A 27250-nucleotide genomic window follows, 5' to 3' on the forward strand; every position below is an offset into this window, starting at 1 on the left:
GCATTTTAATAAATGGCGCTGAAATAATGGGTATTTGGGAAAAGATAAAATTAAATCTATGCCTCATTTCACACAAGAATAAACTCCAAATTGTTCAGGAATCTAAATGTTTAAAAAAAAAAAAATGAAATCACAGAAGTACCAGAAGAAAACATGGATGAATTCCTGTAACACCTGGGGGTAAGAAAAGGTTTTCTAGCAGTAACTCAAATTCCAGAGAAAATCAGAAATTGATAAATTTGACCCATCAAAATTTAAAACTTTAGCATAACAAAAAAACCCCACCATAAATAGTCATAAGACAACACACTAGAAGAAAATATTGGTAACCTATATCACAGATAATAGTTATGTTAGTATTAGTTACTAGCTAATAGTAACTAGTATTAGTTATTAGCTAATAATAATAATATATGGAATGCTTAAAATTCTGGGGGACAAAAGACCAAAATCCTGAGAGTAAAATGAGTGAAAAACAGAAGTGGGCTATCCAAAAGTTTTAAAGTGTCTTTAAACATATGAAAATACATTCAACCTTATCTGTAGAAATGTAAATGCTAATTAAGACTATTATGAGATATCATTTCTCCTTAAGCAGATTGGTAAAAGTTCAAAAATCTAGTAACACAGTATCTGCAAGACTATGCAGAAACAGACTCTGTAATATATTGCTGATAAAAATGCAAAATACTGCAACCCTTATGGATGAGAATATAGCAGTATTTAATGAAAAATAGTAAATGAAAAAAGTGTTTACAGTTGGGGAATCTGGATGAAGCGTTTAAGGTAACAGTTTGTACTATTCGTATAGCTTTTCTGTAAGTCTGAAATCACATCAAAATTAAAGGAGAGAAACATTGTTCTGTATGCTTTTGAAAGCAGACTTTCGGAAGTAGATAAGAGAAGGAGAATTTGCCATATTTCAAGAAAGAAATCATAGTAGTCCCAACCAGGGTGGTCACAGCAGAGACAATGGGAATTAGATGATTTGATTCTGGATATACCTTGAAGATAAAGCTAATAACATTTCCTGTTAGACTAGACATAAGGTGGGAGAGATTGAGAGGACCAGGGATGACTCCAGTGGTTTGGGCATGAGTGACTGAACAGATGGAGTTGACATCAACTGAGATGGGAAAGACACTCAGTGGTACAAGATATTTAAATGGGGATGTAAGCAGTGCACTTAATACTTGCTAGAGCTGGTACCCATCCAGTAGCTCACGTATCCTCAGGTTTTGTGGCGTAGAAGAGCAGGGGAGAAAAGGAAAGTGGGAGACTTTCCCTTCCCAGCCAACATAGTGAGCCAATATAACACCCTCTTGATTATCCTTGGCTCTGTACTGATTAGCATGTTTCTGTGGGCAAATACTCTTAAAACTTCTAGTGACTCCTCCCCCATTTCATATGAACTGAGAGTACAGAACTAAGGCCACTGTCCATTATTTCATTCTAGCAGACCAGAGTTGACTAGAATAAAGTACTTATATTTTGGAAGTTGCCTTAGTTCTTTTAATAGTAAAGACCTATTATGACTTTAAAAGTGCCGATTAGGCAAGCTGACATTTTTCGGTGTGTCTGAAGCTCAGAACTAATTATATCAGCATAGGGTTGAGTTTATCACTAATTCAAGCCTTTTAATCACCTTAAATTTTTCACATTGTCTGTTTTTAGTGAAAACATCTTTACCATTCAATGCATTTTGCAGTATGGGTTACCTAAATAGTATCTAAATCTTCTGTGGGTGTATAATAGGCATTCACTAAATACACAAAACTTCTTCAATAGTTAAAACATAGTCCATTGTTAACTTCATTATTTAAATAGGGAAATAAAACAAATCCTTCCAATAAATGCCTAGTATGCCTGATACTCTTGTGATCCAAGAGTATGACTTCTTTTAGCAACTTAGAAATGATCTGGACCTTGACCTATGAATACTAAGCATTATCACATACCAACAAAATGTTTCCATGTCTTTTTTCTTCTGTCCTTCTAATTTGTGAGAGTTTTGGTCTCCAAATTAGCCTTTATGGGAGAAAATGCTCCCAAGGAATCAATGTAATAACTATTTTAGTCTTGAGTTGAACAATGAAAATTGTTGAGAGGAGATCAGATGGTGGAATAGGAGGATGCTGAGCTCACCTTCCCCAACAAACACATCAAAAGTACATCTACATGTGGAGCAATTCTCACTGAAAACAAGCTGGAGCCTGACAGAGGCTCTTATACAACCAAGAATGTAAAGAAAGATCCACACGGAGTTGGGTAGGAAGGGAAGAGAAGTGATAGGGTCAGGACCCATGCCCCCTGGAGGGGACAGAGAAGAGGAGGGGTATTAAAAGGGCTCAGAGGTATTAAAAGGGATCTTCCCTGGGGAGTAAGTAGTTTGAACCACTTATTGGGCACTCCAGGCCTGCAGTCTAACACCAGGAAGATAAGTCCCCTTAGCTGGTTTGAAAACCAGTGGGAATAACAGGAGAGCTGAAAGAAACCTAGATTCCACTAATGAAGAGCAGACACATGCTTGCTTACTCCCGGTAACAAAGCAAAGGAAGCACATTGAAATTGCCTGTGACTCTGGTCATTTCCAGCAACCACTCCTGCACATGCCCCAGCCCACATAGAGTGCCCACTTCAGCCCTTCTTGCTCTATCACTGTTCCCCTCTGGGGTGAAGTTGCCATTGCTGTGATGGGGAAAGAATGCACTCAGAGGGAAGAGAACTAGCTCAGACCCAATTCTCAGAACTTCTGCTCCAGCACCTTAGGATCTGATCCTGACCTTGACCCTGCCTCTGCTAGGGTGGTGACAACCACTGATCATAGAAGCCCCAGCTCACATCTGGCTCTGCCTCTAGCCTCTCCATCTCCTTACCCACCTCTCCCACCAAGGTAAAAAGCTGCCAGCACAGCCTGGAGGAAATGGTGATCTGTGCTCACCTCAGATCCAGCCTTTCTGACCAAAGCCACGGGGCACACGTATATTGCATAGGGGTGCTCCCACACAGGGACACATATTCACGATAATGATGTGTAACTCTTCCACCCAATTTCATAGAGAAAATTAAACAAAATGAGAAGATACAAATTTGTTCAAAATGAAAAAAGCAGAAAAGACAACTGAAAAAACAACTAATAGACAGACTGAAAGTGAGTGATGGTAAAAGATATTTCATGCAAATGGAAAAAACAAGCAAGCAGGGGTAGCAATACTCATAGCAGATGAAGTAGATACTAAAAGTCTATAACAAGAGACAAAGAAAGGTGTTATATAATGATAAAGGAATCAGTATAGGAAGAGGATATTACACACCTTATCATATATGCAAACATACAGGAGCACCTAAATATATAAAGCAAATACTAATAGACATAAAGGGAGAAGTTCACAACAATACAATAATAGTAGGGGATGTTAACACCACACTTCCATTAATGGACGGATCATTCAAATAGAAAAATCAATAAGGAAACAGTGGTCTTAAATGACACATTTGATCAGTTGAACTTAATAGATATCTACAGGACATTCAATCCCCAAACAGCACAATAGATTTTTTTTCAAGTGCACATGGAACATTCCCCAGGACAGATAACATGATAGGTCACAAAACAAGTTTCAACACATTTAAGAGGACAGAAATTATAGCAAGCATTTTTTTTTTCTGACCATGATGGTATAAAACTCAAAATCAATTACAGGAAGGAAAATAGGAAAAACACAAACATGTGGAGACTAAATAACATCCCACTAAAAACCAATGGGTGGATGAAGAATTCAAACAGAAAATTGGAAAATACCTCAAGGAAAATGAAAATAAAAACACAGCTCTCCAAAATCTATGGGATGCACCAAAAGCAGTTCTAAGAGGGAGATTTATAAGGATACATGTCTACCTCAAGAAACAAGAAAAATCTCAAATAAATAACCTAACCTACAATCTAAAAGAATTAGAAAAAGATCAAAGCACAAAGTCAGCAGAAAGAAGGGAATAGTAAAGATTAGGAAGCAAATAAATAAAATAGAAACCAAAACAACAATGGAAAGATTGATGAAAGCAAGAGCTATGTTTTTGAAAAGATAAAAAAAATTGAGAACCTATAGCCAGGCTCATCAAGAAAAAAAGAGAGATGACTCAAAGTAAGAAACGAAAGAGAAATAACAACTTATATCAAAAAGATAAAAAATAAGAGAATACTAAAAACAGTTATAAGCAAGCAAACTGGACAACCTAGAAGAAATGGATATATTTCTAGAAAAATACAATCTTCCAAGAGTGAATCAGGAAGAAATAAGCAAGCTGAATGATCAATCACTATTAGTGAAATTGAATTAGTAATTAAAAAATCCCAGCAAACAAAGTCCAGGATCAGACATTTTCACAGGGGAATTCTATTAAACATATAAAGAAAAGCTAGTACCTATTCTTCTCAAACTATTCCAAAACACTGAAGAGGCGGGAACACTCCCAAATTCATTTTACAAGGCCACCATTACTCTGATATCAAAATCAGAAAAATACACTACAAAAACAGAATATTACAGGCCAATATCTTTGATGAATATAGATGCAAAATCCTCAAAAAAATTAGCAAACCAAATTCAACCATACATGAAAAGGGTCATTCACCATGATCAAGTGAGATTTATTCCAGCCAGGAATGAAAAGATGGTTCAATATCTGCAAATCACTCAATGTGATACACCACTTTAACAAAAGAATAAAAATCACATGATCATCTCAAAAGATGCATTAAAATATTTGACAAAATTCAAAATCCATTCATGATAAAAACTTTCACCAAAGTGGGTATGGGGGAACATATCTCAACATAATAAAAGCCATTTATGACAAACCCACAGCTAACATTATAACCAATGGCAAAAAACTGAAAACCTTTCCTCTAAAATCAGGAACAAGACAATGATACCCACTTTTGCCACTTCTATTTAACACAGAATTGGAAGTCCTAGCCACAGAAATCATTCAAGAAAAAGAAATAAAATGCATCCAAATTGGAAGGGAAGAAAAACTGTCACGCGTTGCTGATGTCATGATACTATATATAAAGACCCTAAAGTTGCCACCAAAAAAACTGTTAGATCTACTAAGTGAATTCAGCAAAGTTGCAGTATACAAGATTAATATAAAGAAATTGGTTGCTTTTCTATGCACTAATAATGAGCTACAGGAAGAGAAAAAAACAATTCCATTTAAAATCATATCAAAAAGAATACCTCAGAATAAACTTAACCAAAGAGTTGAAAGATCTATACTCTGAAAACGATAAAACACTGATTAAGGAAATTGAAAATGACACAAAGAAGTGGAAAGATATCCTGTGTTCATGGAGTGGAAGAATTAATATTGTTAATGTGTCCATACTACTCAAATCAATTTACAGATTTAATGCAATCCCTATCAAAATACTCATGACATTTTTCACAGAACTAGGACAAATATTCATAAAATTTGTATGGAGACACAAAAAATCCCAAATAGCCAAAGTAATCTTGAGAAAAAAGAACAAAGCTGGAGGTATCATGCTCCCTGACTTCAGACTATACTACAAAGCTACAGTAATCAAAACAGTATGGTACTGGCACAAAAACAGACACATAGATCAATGGAACACAATAGAGACCCCAGAAATAAACCCACACACTTATGGTCAATTAATGTATGACAAAGGAGGCAAAAATAATTGCTGGGGAAAGATAGTCTCTTCAATAAGTGTTGCTGGGAAAACTGGACAGCTACATGTAAAAGAATGAAACTATAACACTCCCTAACACCATACACAAAAATAAACTCAAAATGGATTAAAGACCTAAATGTCAGACTGAAAACCATAAAAATCCTAGAGACAAATGTAAGCAGAACAGTATTTGACATAAATTGTAGCAATATTTTTTTGGATGTGTTTCCTAAGGCAAAGGAAATAAAAGCAAAAATAAACAAATAGGAATGAATTAAAATTAAAAGCTTTTGTACAGCAAAGGAAACTATTGACAAAACAAAAATACAACCTACTGAATGGGAGAAAATATTCACAAATGATATGACTGATAAGTACTATCCAAAATATAAAATAGCTCATACAACTCAATACCAAAAAACAAACAACCCGATTAAAAATTGGAAGACCTAAATAGACACTTTTCCAAAAAGACACAAAGATGGCCCATGGAAAGATGTTCAACATCACTAATCATCAGAGAAATGCAAATCAAAACCACGAGATAGCACCTCACACCTGTCAGAATGGCTATCATCAAAAAGACCACAAATAACAAATGTTGGTGAGGATGTAAAGGGAACCCTTGTACACTGTTGGTGGGAACATAAATTGATGAAGCCACTATGGAAAACAACATGGAGGTTCCTTAAAAAACTAATAGAACTACCCTATGATTCAGCAATTCTACTTCTGGATATATATCCAAAGAAAATGAAAACACTAATTTGAAAAGATGCATGCACCCTAATGTCCATTATTTATAATAGCCAAGATATAGAAGCAACCCAATGTCCATCAACACACAAATGGATAAAGAAGATGAGGTGTGTGTGTATATATGTGTGTGTGTGTGTGTGTGTACACACACACAGAGAATGGAATATTACTCAGCCATAAAAAGAATGAAATTCTGCCATTTGCAGCAGTATGAATGGACCTAGAGATTATTATGCTTAGTGAATTAAGTTAGACAGAGAAAGACAAATACTATATGAAATCACCTATGTGTGGAATCTAAAACGTAAAACAAACTAATGTATATAGCAAAACAGAAACAGATATAGAAAACAAACTAGTGATTTCCAGTGGGGAGAGGAAATGGGGAGAGGCAAGATAGGAGTAGGGGATGAAGAGGTACAAACTATTTGGTATAAGATAAATATGCAAAAAAAAGAATATATTGTACAGGACAGGGAATACAGCCAATATTTATAATAAATTTATGGAGTTTAATCTATAAAAATATTGAATCATTATACTCTAAAACTAATATAACTGTAAATTACTTTAATAAATAAAATTTTAAAAAGAAAATTCTTAATATGGTATATTTCTAAAATATACATATTACAAACATGCATTTATAAGCCCACCTCTTGCTGCCCTGGTACATCTTTGTTTAAAATGTGTTTAAATATTTGCTCTTTTCTTAAATCTTAAACCTGTACAACCCAGATGGTCAGAGTTCCTTGCCCATTTGGCAATTTAGTTATGATTAGCTCAGAGTGCTTCCAATTCTCTACTTTGTGATGACTAAAACCTTCATGATTTCTGCTCACTGCAGAAATTAAACTATAGAGTTTAATTTTTCCTATTGCTCTCTGATTCCAAATTTTGCATACAATTCTGCTGCATATATTTAGAATTTTTATAAAATTCCACAAGGACTCCATTTACCATGAGCAGAGACCTAGCATTAACAAGCAAGAGGCCACTGGACACATTGACCTGTGGGTTTGAGTTCAGTACAGGGAGGGGGTGAAGATAGGAGAGGGAGGTGGGAACATAGGGAAGATAATTGAGCCTATTTAGCAGAGTGGCAGGTAAATTCTATACAATGAATGTGCAAGAAAAAGCAACTGAGGAAGGAACGAGGGAAGGGATGAGGAAAGGAGGAAGGAGGCAGGCAAGGAGGGAAAGCAGGAAGGAGACAGAGAGAGAAGAAAGGAGTTAGGAAAAAGAAACTAAAGGATCAAGAAAAAGGATATTATGAATATTTGCACTCAGAGTGGGAAAGCTGTGATATCATGTAACTGGAGAGTGAGCCACTGTCAGCAAGGCAACAATATTGGTTAAGACAGTGAGCTGTCCAGATCATCAGTGGAAACAGGATTTGTAATCAAAGGTGGCTTCATATTTATGTAATAAATTTGTAATTAATTCAAATGCTTCACTTAAACATTTAATAAATTCAACTGTTTGAATTCTCTATTTTCCATCCTGCTTGTTTCAAGATCCAATAAATACCCCTAAGTAGACACTATACATATCAAAAATAATTCTACCAGTCACTGAACAGGAGCTTAAACCAGAAAAAGTAAACCTGAACCCATCTATTAGGCAAAGTGGCAAGGCCAGGCATTTTATAGCATCTGAATTCTCTATGACTGCTATATTAACATAATACATATTAAGTACAATTTTTTGAATAAAGTAGTCACCACATTATTCTCTCTGGACCACACATAGGAATAACTGCAGCAGAAGTCTGAAATCACGTCTCCCCATAGCACCCTGGTTTCTCTGTTGCCATGACAACTCCAGAGAGAATGAAATGAGGTTTCAAGATATGATCAAATTCATTGATTTTTTTTAAAATCAGGCTATGTATTTCATGAATAGCAAATCTCGAATACTGAGTTAAAATTAAATTAGAATATATTGCTTGAATTATCTTATTAAACATATTCAAGGAAGGACTTTACAATCTTGAGTTCAAAAGGACTGCATTCCTGGAGTTACTGAAATAAACCTAGAATCCTCTCCCTTATGATTTCAGAATAAAAATTGAATCATCTGAATGGAAATGATGCAGGGACTCTGCCATCTGCAAAGACAATGAGTTGTCACTTTCTATCACCAGTTGCATTCTAGAAAACAGGTGTTCAGTAACCAGATATCACAGCTCAGTGTTTTAATACATTATTGGAATGACAAACAGTATTTGAATATTTGGTGAAAAATACACAGGACAAATTAGAACAAATTGCAAGTAACTAACCTTGGGAAACATCAATTAATATATAACAATTAAATAGATACATTGAAGCATAAATATGTATAACCTTACTGCCTGATAGTTAAGGTCACTTCTGTTAGACTTAGGAGAACAAAGCTGGAGGTATCATGCTTCCTGACTTCAGACTATACTACAAAGCTACAATAATCAAAACAGTATGGTACTGGCACAAAAACAGACACATAGATCAATGGAACAGAATGGAGACCCCAGAAATAAACCCACACACTTATGGTCAATTAATGTATGACAAAGGGGGCAAAAATAATTGCTGGGGAAAAACAGTCTCTTCAATAGTGTTGCTGAAAAATTTATTTTTGATTTAGAAATATATTTTATGTTCTCCATCATCCTGTAGAAGTTTCAATAGAAATAGTAAAAATGTCACTTACTACCTGAAGTTGCCAAAATCTGATATTCTACTGGCAATAATTTTTTTTATTAAGGAAGAGAAACAATGTTATACTTCCATTGTTTTTTTTGTTTTTGTTTTTTTGGTTAGGGGTAAGTTAATTTCCTCTAGTCCTAGATTCACTTGTTTGTGAGTCTACTTCATAGGTTAGGCATTGTGGGACTAATGACAAATTAAAGGTTTTTAGCCTCCCCATTTCGTAGCTGAGAGTTTTATGTGAAGTGTGAAAGGAAGTCAGTTTGCAAGAAGCACTTATGAAAATTTAACTGGGATGGTATGCAAGAGAAAAATATCCCCTGGTTCTTTATAAAATAATAATGAGATTTCATTTATGGCCTATATATTTATAGTTCAGGGTAAATTTAAAATGAGTAAAGATTCTATTTATTTTGAGAAACAGAACAATGGTAAAGAAGTCTCAATATCTGGAAACAATGTGGTTTTGATGGTTTACCTCATTGTTCATTATAAATTATGAACAAGGCAAATTGTATATAGCCAAATGCTATGAACTTGTGTCTCCCCAAAAATTCTTACATTGAAGCCTTAAATTGCCCCTGCCAATACCTTAGAATGCAAGTGTATTTGGAAATAGGGCCTTGAAAGAGGTCATTAATGTTAAATGAAATCATAAAGATGGGGCATTAGTCTAATATAACTGGTGTCCTTAGAAAAAGAAGAGAGAAGCACAGAGAAAAGGTCATGTGAGTACATGGAAAACACAGACAAAGGGATGACCATATGACAACACAGTGAGCAGGCAGCCATCTGCAAGCGAAGGGGAGAGTCCTCAATAGACACCAAACTGCTGACACCTAGGTCTTAGACTTCCAGGCTCCAAAATTATGAGAAAATAAATTTCCATTTAAGCCACCCAGTCTCTGGCATTTCATTATAGCAACGCTAACAAACTAATACACCAAATCTGAGAAGTTAAAATCATTTCAGATCACATTATTTGGGGGGACTTTCCATTCAAGCAAGTCAACTTAGAGCATACAGGCTTTTCTCTTCTCTATTCCTTACCAATCACTGCCAAGTTGGAGGGAGGAAATGAAAGACAAATTGGTTTCTCTATATTAAAAGGTAAGGACCAAGATCAAGAGGCTCCCTTTGGATTCTTTCTTCTTCCTGGTATCTCTTGGTTCAAGTCTCGATAATTTCCATGGCGGAGGGGTAGCTTAAACAAGTTGGACCTTGAGAGTAACTTTATAAAACAATTAGTTAACTTTGTGATGTTATTCTAAAGTTGATAAAGTCCCTACAATTTGCAGAAAAAGTAAGGTGGAGCCAAGAGAAGTTGTTCTGTGCTACGACCTTAAGTAGAGTGTCTAAACAATCTAAGCCCAGAGATAAACGTATACACCTATGGTCAACTAATCTATGACAAAAGAGGCAAGAATATACAATGGAGAAAAGACAGTCTCTTCAATAATGGTGCTGGGAAAACTGCACAGCTACATGTAAAATGAAATTAGAACACTCCCTAACACCATACACAAAAATAAACTCCAAATGGATTAAAGACCTAAATATAAGACCAGATACTATAAACTCTTAGAGGAAAACATGGGAAGAACACTCTTTGACATAAATCACAGCAAGATCTTTTTTGACCCATCTCCTACAGCAATGAAAATAAAAACAAAAATAAACAAATGGGACCTAATGAAACTTAAACGCTTTTGCACAGCAAAGGAAACCATAAACAAGATGAAAAGACAACCCTCAGAATGGGAGAAAATATTTGCAAATGAAGCAATAGACAAGGGATTAATCTCCAAAATATACAAACAGCTCATGAAGCTCAATATCAAAAAAACAAACAACACAATCAAAAAATGGGCAGAAGACTAATTAGTCATTTCTCCATAGAAGACAGACAGATGGCCAAGAGGCACATGAAAAGATGCTCAACATCATTATTAGAGAAATGCAAATCAAAACTACAACGAGGTATCACCTCACACCAGTCAGAATGGCCATCATTTTAAAAAATCTACAAAAAATAAATGCTGGAGAGGGTGTGGAGAAAAGGGAACCCTCTTGCACTGTTGGTGGGAATGTAAATTGATACAGCCAGTATGGAGAACAGTATGGAGGTTCCTTAAAAAACTAAAAATAGAATTAGCATATGACCCAGCAATCCCACTAGTGGGCATATACCCTGAGAAAACCATAATTCAAAAATACACATGCACCCCAATGTTCATTGCAGCACTATTTACAATAGTCAGCTCATGGACGCAAACTAAATGCCCATCAACAGATGAATGGATACAGAAGATGTGGTACATATATACAATGGAATATTACTCAGCCATCAAAAGGAATGAAACTGGGTCATTTGTAGAGATGTGGATGGACCTAGAGACTGTCATACAGAGTGAAGTCAGAAAGAGAAAAATATCACATATTAACACATATATGTGGAATCTAGAAAAATGGTACAAATGAACCTGTTTGCAAGGCAGAAATAGAGACACAGATGTAGAGAACAAACGTATGGACCCCAGGGGGGAAAGGGGGCATAGAATGAATCGGGAGATTAGGATTGACATATATACACTAATATGTAAAAAATAGATAACTAATGAGAACCTGCTGTATAGCACAGGGAACTCTACTCACTGCTCTGTGGTGACCTAAATGGTAAGGAAATCTGAAAAAAGAGGGTATATATGTATACATATAGCTGATTCACTTCACTGTACAGCAGAAACTAACACAACATTGTAAAACAACTATCTCCAGTTTAAAAAAATATAGTAGAGTGTACATTTTAAAAAAAAATCTAACAACCAAATGAGTTTGTGTCATTCATTGTTTTACAGTTATTCTAAGGGAAGTGAGTGGATAGGAGGACGATCATACTTATATGGAGATTTTAACTGAAAAGGCCATGAGATTTTTTTTTTAAAAAAGGACAAAGCAAATAGTAAAGGCGATGAAGCCCATTCCTGCCCTGGGAATGCAGGCATATTATTTCTGTGCTGAAAGTCTAGATGGAGGTAACTTATGGAGATAAAAGGCTTAAAAGTTACCTGCATCATCTCTAATCTCTACCAATTACCACAGAGGAATTACTCTTCCCCTGGGGTATTTTAGTCCTAGGTTACTTATATTTGTTATCAGTGAATCACCTTTGTGCTGCAACACACACGATTGTCTCTGCATGATTCTTATCAGCCCAATTCCCACCAATATTAATTCAGAAAATTTTTTTTCTAAATTCTCATTCTTATGTCTTACATCAAAGTCAAGTCAAAAAGATCTTCAGGAAATGATGCACTCTGGATTCAAGTTTGCCCTCCAAACTTGAAGTAGGTGCAAATAGTCATGACGGTCTTGAGAAGTGACCAGTTCCAGATGCATTCTCTCTCCCAAAGGCAGTGTTATTCATGGCCACGGTGGAGGTATTTCTACCTCCACCAGCTCAGTGATGCACTGGTCAACTGCCAGGCTCACAGAGGCTGTCATCACAGCTGCTGCTATCCTCAGCTCTTACTTCTGAGGGGCAGGAGGAGATGCAGGAAGTAGGGTGAAAGGAAAGAAGTAATCCATGATGCATGACAGATGCACTGGAATTAAATAGCCTTTTATTAGTTACGCATGAATTTCATCCTTTCAGAAATCACGTGCACTACATGTTTTAGCTTTTAGGCGAAAAGAAAGCAAATGCTCACCAGCATCCAATTACTATGGCAACCTTTCTATCCCTCAGCTAGAAACTTGATTTAGGACTTTTTGTGCATTACTCCCAATGCTTAACATGTGTAGGGGGCCTCCTGAGCAAGAATTTTCAATCTTGCTAGCCTAATTCACCTATCTCTCATATTACTTTAGTTCAGCAAACAACCAGTGTGCCTCTTATATATACCTTGGCTACATTCTAGGATTCAAGGATGATTATGGCAAGACCATGGCATGCTGACAGCCATACCGTACACTTATCCCTAGAAACACACTGAAAAAGCGTCACTCTGTCCTTTTTCAAGAGTTCTCATAAGCCACTGTCATAAGCCATCTTTTCCCTCTCCTCTTCTTCTTTAGGGTGTGCATATTAAAAATTTCTAAGGATAGAGTCTATTTTAGTTGTTATATTTTAAATAATTATTACGAAGTACTGAATCACAAACAAGGCTCTCATTAATACTTAGGAATAAGCCTAGTCATGACACAGTTATGTGGAACATAGCATAAATAGTAAACTCATGCAAGAAAGAATGAAGTGAATAAACTAACGAATTGACAGACTCATGAATCATCTTTAGGTAGATCAATTCCTGGACACATGGCTCCTCCTATCTATATTGGTTCTTAGCTTCAATGTCAGAGAATGGTAAGTCAGGGCTTATCCTTAAATTATGCAAGCTGGTGGATAACTGCATCTTCTTGGAGCCAATGAACCTCTCGCACAGACTTTAGACTAACTTAGAAGGTTGGAAGAAACCAGGATCTTTGGCTCTTTCTCCCCAGCCCCATTGTGCTACTCTGCCAAAGAGCAGAGTAAAGCATGCATTATCCTAAAACAATGAAAACCATGTGTTGCCTGTGATAACACAGTCTGAGAAATGCACTATGTTGGCATATTTTGAAACACAGATGCAAAGTTGAAAAGGTAGCTATTATTTTAAGCTTGCTCTTAACAAGAAAAAAATCCTTTTGTTATAAAACCCTGTAGTCACTCACTTGTTCATAATCATTACTCAGACTGTCTAGTACTGATAGAATAAAGACAACGCTCTCCGCCTAGGTTTTTAAGGCCCTCATCAATCTGGCTCTCACCTGCGCTTCACCTTCTCTCACCTCACCTCCAACAGCTAATGGTTTCTCCTCCCTTGGCTAATGTACTAGCCTTGCTCAATTCTGCTGATACCATTCACTCTACCCAAAAAGTTTCCCCACTCCTCTGCACCTGTTCCTACAATAGCTATTCTCTGAGGATCACAAGAATTCTCGCCTCCCACTGATAGTTCACAGTGCTGTGTCCTGCTCAGCTCTGAGCTGTTATAGCCTCTCCACTCTCTGGATGGCTCTTTTGACAAACACATCATCCTGCCTTGAGACACTTCTTGTCTCAAAGGTGCATACAGTTATTTTTATTCTGAATGACTTAGCCTCTAAAATGTGTAGGTCCTGGTCTCCCAAACTAGTCTAAAGCTCTTTGAAATCAGACTTCATTATCCTCCACACAAATCAAACACAGCACTGCATCCTAGTGAAAAAAATATATAATATATATATATGATTCTGAGGTAGAAGGATTACATTTTCATACCCTGAACATTTCTTGGAGGCATCTTTAAAAGCACATTATTAAGGGTTGGTATAAAAGATATATAAGCATTTAGAAAAGAGGGATACTGTGGGCATTTGGAGGAGAGAATACTGTTGATTTGGGTGTTTCACATGATATACAGGACTGTCCATTTGTAGGTGGATAAGTGATAAATTATATAAGGTGATGTGTTTCATATTTTATGGAAAGACATTTAATGAGGGAGGTACACAGAAATATTGTGAGTACAGGAACAAATAAGTGTTAAAACAATTTAATTTTTAATCTTGAACTAATTAAAAACTACACCTGAATCCTGAAATAAGGAATTAGATATTTTCATCCTTTGAAGAATCATTGAAATGGAGGAGTCCGTAAGTCTTATATCCCATTGCTTTTGCTGCACTTATCTACACAACCCTGGATTTCTTCATGGGTATATGTATGACATTTTTATGGCTTTCCATTAAGATTATAAATCCCCTTAAGATCAATATCTGAAATCTCTTATTTCTTCAAAATATTATCAGAGTGATACACAGTAAATGTTCAGTAACTATTGACCTTGGTCAAGTGATTAAACCATGAAATCTGAGTTTCACTATTTTAAAAATAAATGATCATATGTAGCTTGCATTGTCATTCAGACAGCAGGCATCGCCTTAATGATAACGTATCTGGCACAGAACTGATACTCAAAAAGTATCCGTGGAAAGTAAGATGAGAGGCAAAGTGGAGGAAAGGAAAGAGAGGATGACATGCTCTGTAGTTTATGGTACAAGATATAAACTGTACGTTACTGCTATTAAGGGTAATATGTTACCTGATATAGATACTACAGGGTCCATAACATTTCCAGAGTCAAGAGATAAAATCCTCCTACTTTCTGCTTTCCGTTTTTATTCAGCTAATCTTCATCAAAATGCATAGTATCAGCTCCACCCACCCGTCTACTTAGATATCAGCAAAGCTGTTTTCCTTTTACTTCTCGTAGCAGAAACATTATTCAAAGTAACCATATTTTACTACTAGCAAAAAGAACATTTAACAAATAACATTTTTCATTAGGAAAAAAATCAACAACAAAAATGCCAAATTGCTGAATAGCTGATGTAAAGTATTAGAAGCCAAAAACATGCTGAAAATTTGTAACTGTGCCCAGAGCTACATTTAAGCAAAAGAATCATTACTTCTACTTTGAAGCAAAAAGCTTCTAAATCAGCAAAGCAAAGAAAGTCAGCTGAATCTTCTCTGAATTATTTGGCAAACAGCACATTTAGTAATATTTTGTACAAATAATGCCACTTTTCTAAGGTGCTCAAAATATTTTGCAAACAACCAGTTTCAGAACATTATGATTAAATAAATAGTAGTGTTCGTACCTTTCGATAGGAATAAAACACCACGCCTACAGTAATCAAATTGTGTAGCAAGCCAGCCAGAGCCTTCCTCATCCCTAACCTCCCCCTCTACCCTCCTATATGTCTGCCTGTTTCCAGATCCTGGGCTGAAATAGAAACTGATTTCCCAACCTGGGACTCCTCATGAAAGGTAAAAGAGCAAACCTAGGCATCTCTGGCTGTCACTCAGGAATAGATTGATTCGAAAGGTGAGCCTAAGGACATTTTCAGCTGGAGCAAGCTACAGCTGGCTTTTTAGATAGCAATTATTCACTGATAACTGTTGTGTTTGCAAATAACTACTGCTTCCAGGGACACCCATAATTCTTTAGACTTTCCAGGTCTCAGGGGAAATGACTGGCAATCTCTTTTCCATGATATGGTAAAAAAAAGAACTCTTAAAAGTTCATTCAAAATTGAATCTTGACAACAAAGGAGCATATGAAAAGATGCCCTACATCATATGTCATCAGGAAAATGCAAATTTTGAAAACGAGATACCACTACACACCAACTAGAATGGCCAAAATCCGGCATACGGACACCACCAGATGCTGGTGAGGATGCCGAATGACAGGAACTCTCATACAACATTGGTGAGAGTGCAAAATGGTATGACCACTTTGGAAGAAAGTTCGGCAGTTTCCTACAAAATTAAACATATGCTGACAATATGATCCAGCAATCCCGCTCCTTGGTATTTACCTAAATGAGCTGAAAACTGTGTCCACACAAAAACCTGCACACAGATGTTTATAGCAGCTTTGATCAAAATTGTCAAAAACCTGAAAGCAACCAAGACATCCTTCAGTAGGTGAATGGATAAATAATCTATGGTACATCCAGACAGTAGCACAATAGCACTATTATTCAGCACTAAAAAGTAATGCACTATCAAGCTATTAAAAGATATGGAGGAGATTTAAATGTATATTACTAATTGAAAGAAGCCAATCTTAAAAAGCTACATACTGTATGATTCCAAATACATGGCATTCTGAAAAAGGCAAAACTATGAAGACTATAAGAAGATCAGTGACTGCCAGGAGTTGGGGAGAGAAGAATGAATAGGTAGAGAACACAGGACTTGTAGGGCAGTGAAACTACTCTATATGACATTATAATGATAGATACTGTCGTTATAAATTTGTCTCAACCCATAGAGTGTATAACACCAGGAGTGAACCCTAATGTAAATGAGGTAGTCTGGATGATAATGATGTGTCAGTGTAGGTTCATTATAACAAATGTACCACTCTGGCGAGTGATGTGGATAATGGGGAAGGCTATGTGCGTGGAGTGGGCAAGAGAGAACTGGGAAACCTCTGTATCTTCCTCTCAATTGGGCCATGAACCTAATATTGCCCTGAAAACAAATTCCATTAAAAAATTAATCCTCAACCATGCCCACCATCTTCATAGTAGCCACTGACGACAGTGGCTATGGAAGACAGCGGCCCCTTCCCCTGCAAACACCCACAGGGGTGCTTGTTCCTGGTTACTCCAGGAGTCTCACCTTTGATCCCATAGGAGCCCACTGTAGCTCACTCTTTCAAGTCTTTCTTAGGGCTGCTCTTTCCTAGTGCTCCCTGAAAGAAGACCCATGATGCTTACCACCTGATACCCCTCAACCAGATCCCTTCAGTATCCCACCCACACAAAGCTCATGGAATCAAAACTTTGTGTGTGATCCGGCTAATGAGGGATACAAGAGTCAGTGTTGACTTTGCTACCGCTGCCTTCCCGCACTCTGGCTATTCCCTAGCCCCTGTTATCCTTCACACTTTTTTAGTATTTGTATTTAGTATTTCTCGTATTTTTTTTTGTATTTTAGAACTTTAGTATTTGATGAATGGACTCAAGATTATAAGATCCTGCATCTAAAGTTCTGCTACCTGTAAATTTAAGATGAATTTATAAGTATAGATCACTCCATTATAAATGGAAGGGGTCAGTTAATTTAAGAGGCATGGAGATTAGTCCAATTTCCAAATTAGCTAACTTTCAGACTTTTATTCTTACAATAAGCAAGCTAGTACTCTAGGTTAGGTCTATTTTAGGATGTGGGTAAGAGGTGGCTAAACTGTAGTTCCCAAAACCTAACCCTTATCTCTCAGCCTCACTCTGCATAGGAAATTTTCCAATTGCATTTCTAATATTAGAAATATTTAAATTTGGTGTAATATCTGGTGCTTATCTTCCTCTTGCACAGCTACATTGTTTCAGAACTAGCTATCTGTGAGTCTCTTTCTTTCTGTGGCTCTCTCCTCCCCCTCTTGACTAAGAACTCCCAAAGGTAAACACTGTGTGTTATTCTCCAAAGGTCCAGGGCAATGCCTAGCACATGGTGAATGCTCAGTTGATACTGTGGACAGACCCACTCGATGTGTGTAAAAAATTAAAAGAATGCATAGCATGTTCAGTAGCATATTCACTAAACATATGTCAACTCTGTATTTTATTTTTCTCTATGTGTGTGCTTTTCAATTACTGCCAAAACATTTTGAACACATAAAAAGAATCAATGTAGATAACAGTGAATGGAGGTACTGTCAATGTGGGTTTGGCAGGGATCTTAGCAGAGCTTCCTCTTGAAATACTTCTCTGAAATCCAAGTGAAGAGAAAGGCAGGGCACGGGCTAAATGGTCTCCCCTCTCCACCCCAAAAATTAATATGTTGAAGTCCAAACCCCCCATACCTCATGATGTGATAGTATTTGGAGATAGGGCCTTTAAAGAGGTAATTAAGTTAAAATGAGGTGATTAGAATTGCCCTGATCCCACATGACTGGTATCCTTATAAGAAGGGAAAATTTGGACACAGATAATGGACAGAGGGAATACTATGTGAAGAGATAGGGAGAAGACAGCCATATACATGCCAAGGAGAGAGGCCTCAGAAGGAACCAACATTTCTGACACCTTGATCTTGGACTTCTAGTCTTCAGAACTTTGAGTAAATAGATTTCTGTGGCTTAAGCCATCTACTCTGTGATCCTTTGTTATGGCAGCCCAAGCAAACTTATATAGAAGTGCATGTCTGCTTTAGAAGGCATTGGCGCTTCATGCAACAAAGCATATTTCATATAAAGAAGATGTGAAAGAAACTAGCATGATTGCCTACTATATGCCTGAGTACAGTGCTAGGTCTTTCACAAGAATCACCCTTTAAGCTCTTCTCAACCCCTATAATGTGGCATTATTAACCCTGTTTTTAAATAAGTGAGTTTCAGAGATTAAGAAGCTTTCTAAGGATACTTGATTTATTTCAGAAACAGAGTTTCCAGACATGTCTATCTGATTTCAAAGTCAATGTTCTTTTACAGTGCTATGAACCCTATAGGCTAGAAGATCTCTGAAGCTGAGGGCCTGGAAGAAAGATAACTCCTGTGTACACAGGCAGAAGAGCATCTCCATGCATGCTCTGGAGGTAGAAAGCATGTAGCTTCATATTTTTAATCACATTTTAAAAAATATAGTATTTGTCAATACAAAATGCTGAGAAGAATCCAAAATTTACCTTGCATCAACTGAGCTGTTATTTTGAGTGGAGGGCAAGCACTCAAGGCCAGAACTAGAATAAACTAAAAGCAAGCATAAACATCACCGCTGTGAAGTTCAGGTTAGCGGGAATTTTCTTAACAAAAGAAGAGTCCACTATCTGACCTGACATGGAGATTAGGTTATACGTGGAACACATGAGATCTAAGTCTGTTCCTACTATAATCTGTGAGTTAAAAAGCAATGGAGGCCCTGCTATATTTCTATCCAAATTAAACTTTTTCTGTTATTTGTTATGTATTGGTTACACATGCACACACACATGTGTTAGTGTTTACTGAAATACTTAACATTTGTCCAGGAGCGATTTTGCCTCCCCCAGGGGACATGTGGCAATATCTGGAAACACTTTTAGTTGTCACACATGAGAACTGGTGCTAATAGGATCTAGTCGGAAGGGACCAGCGATGCTTCTAAACATCCTCCAATGTACTGAACAGCCCCCAGCCCCACCCCACAACAGAGGATTGCCCAGTCCAAAATGTCAATAACGCTGACGGCTCCTGCATAAGAATTCACGCAAATTTATTGTCTGTGCCAGCTTTCTTTGTAATACATTAGTCTTAGTGATATATTGGTTTTGAATCTATGTAATGTATGTGATAGGGAATTCATTAAATGTGTTTACATAACTTGGCTTGCTTCTTTTTAAAATTAACCATATTATTTCTGCAATGCATTACCAGTATTTTTTTTTTTATAGAACCACGTATATGGTATGAAACTTCATTTTCCAGTTAACATATTATGTTTTGTTGCCTGTTGTTACCTAATACATCGTGAATACATTTCTTTTTAATTATATGAATTTATACTTTTTTTCAGAATTAGTAGACTAGTAATATCCAGAAGATCATAATATCATGTCCAGAACATATGATTTTTCACCTGGACTGCAGTATAAAGTATAATATATAAACAAATAATGTATTTCCCATAAAATATATTTATATGACCATATCATGGAATTTAATTCTTTTTTCAAAATTATTTATCTTTGGAAAATTGAGATGTATCTTTTACAACTTTGTGTCATATATATAGTATGAAAAGTGACAGTAGGGAATTTAAAATTAAAGTTAAAAATTAAGTTAAAAGTTCATTTAAATTCTCCATCCATTCCATTTGTACATATTAGATTTGCACAGATTAGGTTCAATTCAGCAAACATTTACTGAGCACTGGAAAAATAATGATGACTAAGACAGAACTGCTAGCTGTGAAGAGCTCACTTCTGGCCAAAGAGAAACAGGACAGCAAAACATTTTTCCTTGTGGTTGGAATTGCAACACAGTATAAAATAAAGTTTCCTTGTTTATATTTCTTTCATCCCCCCTTCCTGCAGTGTCCATCAACCATCCTGTTTCCACATAGTCTTAATGATTGCCAATTTTAATAATTTTAACATTATGTTGAGTCAAGATCCATAATTTGCTAAAACAAATTTTGGATCGTTTAGGACATTTTGATTCTTTCCAATTGCCCTCTATAGATAACACTGCAATGGATATTTCAAGTATGTAGATATTATTTCTCTTTTAGAATATTTCCTTAAAATAAATTTCAGAGGAGTAGAATTGCTAAGTTGAAATAGTGTGAAAATATTTTTGACTCTATAAGTACATTATTTTGTTACTTATAAAACTATTGTGCCAACTTCCTTTGCAACTAGAGTATAGTGGTGAAAACAAGTCATTGCATACTTTCCATCACTGAGTTTTATTTATGAAAAAAATTTTTGTTATTGAATGAGATTTTAAATGTACCTTAAATTCTATTTACATTTTAGGTCTCTGATTACTGGTATGCGAGAAATCTTCCTATATTCTAATTTGCTTTTTTTTTTTTTTTCTGAAAATGAATGTGTATGTCCTATGCTGAATTATCTGAGTCCTAAGATTTTTTTCACAAAGTTAAACATAGAATTATTATTTATTAATCAAACAGTCATATCCCTTGGCTTAAATATTCTTAAAAGATTGCTGTACTTATGGTACATTTACCAGGTTTTGAACTACCAAAAGAAACAAATCCTGAGAATATTCAATACTTTCCACAAAGAGCCTAGATTTGAAGGGAAAAAATTTTAATAGCTATGACAACAAAAGCAGTTAATACCAGTTATCCACGTACCAAAGAGGCATGGTTTGGTTTCAAAATGATTGTAGTAGCCAAGTTTAAAGTAAATAGGAAAAAAAAAAAAAAACATAGCCATCTGTTATGAAATTTCTTTATTCTTGCCTTTTCTTCCTTTCTACCTTCTCTGGGTGAGTGGTTTAAGGGGATTAATGCAAACATCTGAACATGCTATTTTCCACTAAACTCACTTGGTCTTTTCTTCTCAAGTCCTTGACCCAGATAAAGAAAGATATGATTTCCAAATTCAATGGAAGCTGAATTTCATTGGAGGGGAAAAATGCTACCTCAGCTCAAAGTCTGATTTCTCTGCTGTCTTACAGTTGTAATTGAAAAATAGAGTTTCACTTAAAAATACCTCCTTTTGTTTACCCAGGCCTCATGGAATCATCATGTGGGAAGAAACCTTGAGAAGTCTTTCGACATTGCAGACCACATATTCTGAACCAAAACTCCAAACAAATAGCCTAACAAAAGACTCTTTTCCTTATTTGCCAATGTATTTATAACGATCGTATAAGTGTTTAAAAGGTCATATGAATTTATACACAAAATCAATTGCCTAAGTCTTGCTCATCTCCCCTTGGTCCAGGTATCAACAGGACTGATGTGCTGCCCCCTCCTAGTTCTGTGTTTTCAGCCCTTCTCACTCTAATTGAGTCAGTTTGTTCAAGTGCCTCATAAGCATTTCTCCAAACACATCCCACAGGTATTTCAAACTCAACACCTCCAAAATTGAAATCACCTTTGCTCCCAAACCAGTTCCTCCACGTCTCATGCTCTCGCCATGAACAATACAGCATCATTGGCTACCCAAGCCAGAAACCGTAGAATCTTCATAGCCCACCCGCTACTCTCTCCCTGACTCAGTCACTGAATCTTGTCAAGTCTATCTGCAAAGAATAAAAATCTCTCATGTGCATTTCCTTCTCTTCATCCTCACCACTGCTGCCTTAGTGCACATCCTTTCAACTTCCTCGGCAAATTATTGAAATCACCTCTTTGTTTGTCTCCCTGCCACCAATATTCATCACCATCCACCTGCCCTCCACACTGTCCTCCTCATCTCTGTCAGAGGTCTTCAGAAAATACACATTTCATCATGTAACATATGACCACCACTCCTTCTCTGTGATCTTATATTAAAGATCAGAATTTTCTGCTGTAACTGAGATAGTCATGAATAAAACTCATATTCCCAACAGGGCAAAATGAGAAATTCTGAATTGCTTTAAAGGAAAGTTGCCAGGCTGATTTTTTTCCCCAACACAGGATTTCTAGGCTTGAAAAAATGCCAAACAGCTTTGTGATATTGCTTGTATTGACCCCTGCCCCCCACTCCATCCTCCAATGTCACTTCAGAGAGTCTTATGTTTAAAATACAGATTGTGAGCCCAGTGTAGGAACAGACAGAAGCAAGGAGATGTGCAGACATCAAACAGCTACAATGTGGAATTGTTCAGCTAAAGAAACTGACAGACCCTTAAAGACAGTCTTCCTAAACTGATATCAATAATATTCAATGATTCTTTCTCCTTTGAGGTGCTCTGAGCTTTTTACAAGAATCAACTCTGAATATACAAACAGAAATCACAGAAAGAGTAAACAAAAGAAATATCTTTTTTTGTCCCTTTCTCACAAAGACAATTCCTTAGGTATCAAAACCAGGGGATGAGAAGGATTACTTTATTTATATACGCATAAATTCTCTCAGTGGTATTTTTGAACTATAATGAGCCAGGAAGTGTGCTGTGGGAACACACTGGTGCCAGAGAAAGCACCTCATTTTTCTAGCAGTCTCTGAGGGCAGAGGCTACACCCATCAGGAGGACTGACGCCAAGGCAGTATTCAATATATGTTGAATATTAGAGGAAAATAGTTGCAAAGTTATAAGATAGTGGTGAAAAAAGAGGCATTTAACAAGTGCTATAGAGGTGGGGGACTGATCGCATTTGGCCCGGTGAGTGAGCTGGTGTCAGGAAAGATTTTTTGACAGAATGTTTTAGACAGGGCTCTCTGAATTACAAGACAGCTTGTGCTATTCTCATTTCTGGAAATGTCCTTTCCAATTTCACTACATACCTACTGAACTCTTACTCATCATTCCAGATACAGATTAAATCTCAGCTCCTCAGTGAAGCCACTCCCAACCGTCACATCAAAATCTTCTTACTCCAGGTCTCTGGAGTGTTTTATTTATACCCATACTTACATACACATTCTCATACTATGTCCTTATCACACATTAATGTCCTCTAGTTTATTTATTTTGTTGAAGCACTTATATAGCCCTTACTATGTGCCAGGCAGTATCTTAATGGCTCTGCAATATTGTTTCACTTAATCCTCACAGAAAACCTATGTGTAGTTTTACTATTATTCCCCACTTCACTGAAGCCCAGATTTCTAGAATTCTGTCTTGCACTACAGGGCAAGGTCCCTGGGAGAAGAAAATGCATTTTCTCCATCCTTATAACCTCAGCTTGTAGAACATGACGTAGCAAATTGTAGACTTTCAATTTGATAAACACAAATACGTACATATTGTTGAATAAAGAATGTTTGGCAGAGACGCCTGTTCAGATCAAAGAGACACTACTCATTTAGGAGATGTTTAGTTGAATTCGCTTTCATATAACCTCCCCTTAACAACTAAAATGTTTAGTGAATTATATTCTTAGGGGGAAAAGCATAAAAATGATAGTCAGTGACTTAACTATTGTTCTGAAGCCCAAGGAAATCTCATCAAGACCTGGTTAACCCATTTATTTCAGAAAGACAAATCTCACATCACGGCAAAAAAAAAAAAAAAGGAAAAGGAAGATGTAGTATTTGCAAATTTTTTGTAAGAAATCTCAGTTCAAATCTGTGCCAGCCCACTGTTTAATATGCTCCCCCAAGAACAAAGGAGATCTGCAGTTAAAGCTGCTGAAGATGAGACCAACACACGTCCTCATTGCCAACTGCATTCCCTTCAGGGAGTTGCATAGAAAGACCCAGAGCATAGGAGCAGGGGTGACTGTGGGCAAACCCTCCTTACCCACCCAACTCCCAGCATTTGGAGGGGCAAGATCTGCTGAAATGTGAAAAGGAAGGTAATGCACAGATGGTGGCAGAGACCTCAAAGATGTATGGAACAGTATGAATGGTGTACACTGTCTGAACAAGAGTAAAATGTCATTAGGTACAAACTGACTAGCCTCTAGGTCTCTGGTCCTCCTGAAACTTCCATGTCACTGGTTATTTTTTTTTTTTTTAATTTATTTATATTTGGCTGTGTTGGGTCTCCGTTTCTGTGCGAGGGCTTTCTCTAGTTGCGGCAAGCGGGGGCCACTCTTCATCGCGGTGCGCGGGCCTCTCACTGTCGCGGCCTCTCTTGTTGCAGAGCACAGGCTCCAGACGCGCAGGCTCAGCAATTGCGGCTCACGGGCCCGGTTGCTCCGCGGCATGTGGGATCTTCTCAGACCAGGGCTCGAACCCGTGTCCCCTGCATTGGCAGGCAGACTCCCAACCACTGCGCCACCAGGGAAGCCCTCACTGGTTATTTTTAAGCACTGAAAAGTAAGTCTGGACTAGAGAATGGAGGAACTCCGATTTTGGAAAATGCCAAAAGGACACCACCTCTCCTTCGATGATTACAACTTCATTCATTTGAGGCAAGTCCCCATTTTAAAATGTCAACACCCCAAAAGGAGGTAAACCTTAAGTCCTTATAAGCTAACTCGTGGTTTATCCAATAATTCCCTGTCAGAGACTAGTTCACCCACAGATAAAGACAAGAAAAGGATCCAGACTGGCACCAAGGGAAAGGAGAGCAGTCCTAGGAGAGGAAAAAACACAACCACTGTAAGAGTGAGGAAGGCCCGAAAGGCCCACATTATGTTCTTCCCAGTTTTCCCAGGCTGGCTGTGTCACCAGGACAGGGCAGATCTGCAGGTGTATCCAGGGCATTAGAAATAATAAGCAGTTTCTACTCAGGAAGCATTTTTAGCAGGAGAGAGAAATACTGCTTTACCAGTCCATGTCTAGTTCAAAAAAAAAATTTTTTTTTGATTTGAGTCAGTGGTGTCAAAGGCTACCAGGCCAGCACCCATGACACCTGGAGAAATAAACAGCCAGGAGAAGGCACAGTCCTCTGGTATGAGGCTGACCAGCTGTGCATGGCTAGACAGAACTCAGGCCTGAAATTACTCAGAACTGGTTGGTGACTCAGTGTTCTACTCTGACCCCACAGAAAAGACAAGCCATATTGCTGCTCCCTGCACACCCTGACTGGAAATGTTTCACAAATAGCATGAGTAAGTCATTGAGATGCTCTTGATGGTTTATCTCCTACTCACACAGGATCTGGAGACAATAAATGTCAAAGGTCTGTATTTCTCCCACATCTTAATCATCCAACTAGAGGATGAAAGCTACCCAGTAACCAGAACTTTCAAAACGACCAAGCATGGGTTTGGGCTCCAGTGCACAGGAGAAGCAAGAGGCTTTCGGTTTAGCTGAAAATGAAGAGAAGCTGAGGGATCCAGGACACAGATGGTGCAGGGGAAAGGAAAAAAAAACAAAGTTCTAAGTTCTTCCCTTTGCACTCAGGCCAACAGCCTGGGCTGCCCTGAACTGTTTCACAGGTTGTGTCTGCACAAGGATATCCAGTCCAAGTGAGCTTGAGTGAGCACTCACCTCCTTGCTGCAAACCAAGCAATTGGGCAGAATTGTGCCAGCTCCAGAAAGGGTACCATTTTCTAGTTGGGCTACCCAAAATGGGTGCCTTTGTAAAATAACTGGCCCACCCAGCAGGAGTACCTTTATCTCAGTAGACACAAAAACACCTTATATCTAAGCAGAAGTCATGCCAAGTCCAGTTTAATTGGGCGTGAGCCGTAGCAAAATAGAGAGCTGAGGGTTCTCTTCTTCCTGCCTACAGACCCTGCACTCAACTTTGAGTCTCTGCTTTGATCTCACAACAGAGGGGTCATGATCTCAAGGAGACCAACAAAGAGAGGCCCAGAGTTCTAGTCAATGTCACAGAGGCATGGATGAGTTTAAGTAGCTCCAGAGACCCTAGATGCAGAAGGATGAGAAAGTACCCATGCTGCATTCCCAAGAAGCAAGGAAAGAGAAAGCGGGAAGCAGATGTTGTGCATACTTCTGAGCACCTGTTCAGCTGAGAGGCAGACTGGGGTGAGAATTTGGTTGGAAAGAGCTAAGTGATGGCACCACCTCGGAGAAGGTCGTGTTCTTTTGTCACGTGTTGGGAAATGAGAGGTGGAAGTTGAAAGAACCTACGTGTTGAGCAATGGGAGTGCATTCAAGGATTAGATGATTTCTGCCCAATTCTTAGGTTTCCCCAGGGCTGGATGCAACCTTCCTATTTGCCTGTGATCTCCAGGTCCACATCTGAGCTCTTTGTCTTGCATCCTCTTTAAAAAACCAGAATTATTCTGCTTGGGGGTTTCTTTGTGAACTCATAGATTCGTCTTCTCATGAGCCTGGGGCTACCCTCACCTGGTAGGAGGTGGCCCTATGTGGTTTCTCCTCCTTGCTGAATTCAGCCCCTAAGCTCCCAGCTGGCATGAGAGAGATGCAGAGGAGTCAAGCCCCTTAGAAGCTCCCCTCACCTGGGATGAGTCTCATTCTTTGGTCCTGTGAGCTGGCTCCACTGGGAGGAAGGAGCCTTTATGGCCTGACACAGTTAAG

The 27250-nt window shown here is 37.6% G+C and overlaps 1 long non-coding RNA gene across 1 annotated transcript in view; it reads left to right on the forward strand.

Moving 5' to 3' along the window:
- LOC309626206 overlaps window positions 1-27250 on the forward strand; it is a 1050100-nt gene that overhangs the window by 374113 nt on the left and 648737 nt on the right. The window contains exon 3 of the long non-coding RNA XR_014243021.1: window positions 21929-24829. This is a non-coding gene — a long non-coding RNA (uncharacterized lncRNA). The remainder of the gene's footprint in view (window positions 1-21928; window positions 24830-27250) is intronic.

The sequence above is a fragment of the Balaenoptera borealis genome, assembly GCF_965194805.1.
Source record: "Balaenoptera borealis genome assembly, chromosome: 3".
In the NCBI taxonomy this organism is placed as follows: domain Eukaryota; kingdom Metazoa; phylum Chordata; class Mammalia; order Artiodactyla; family Balaenopteridae; genus Balaenoptera; species Balaenoptera borealis.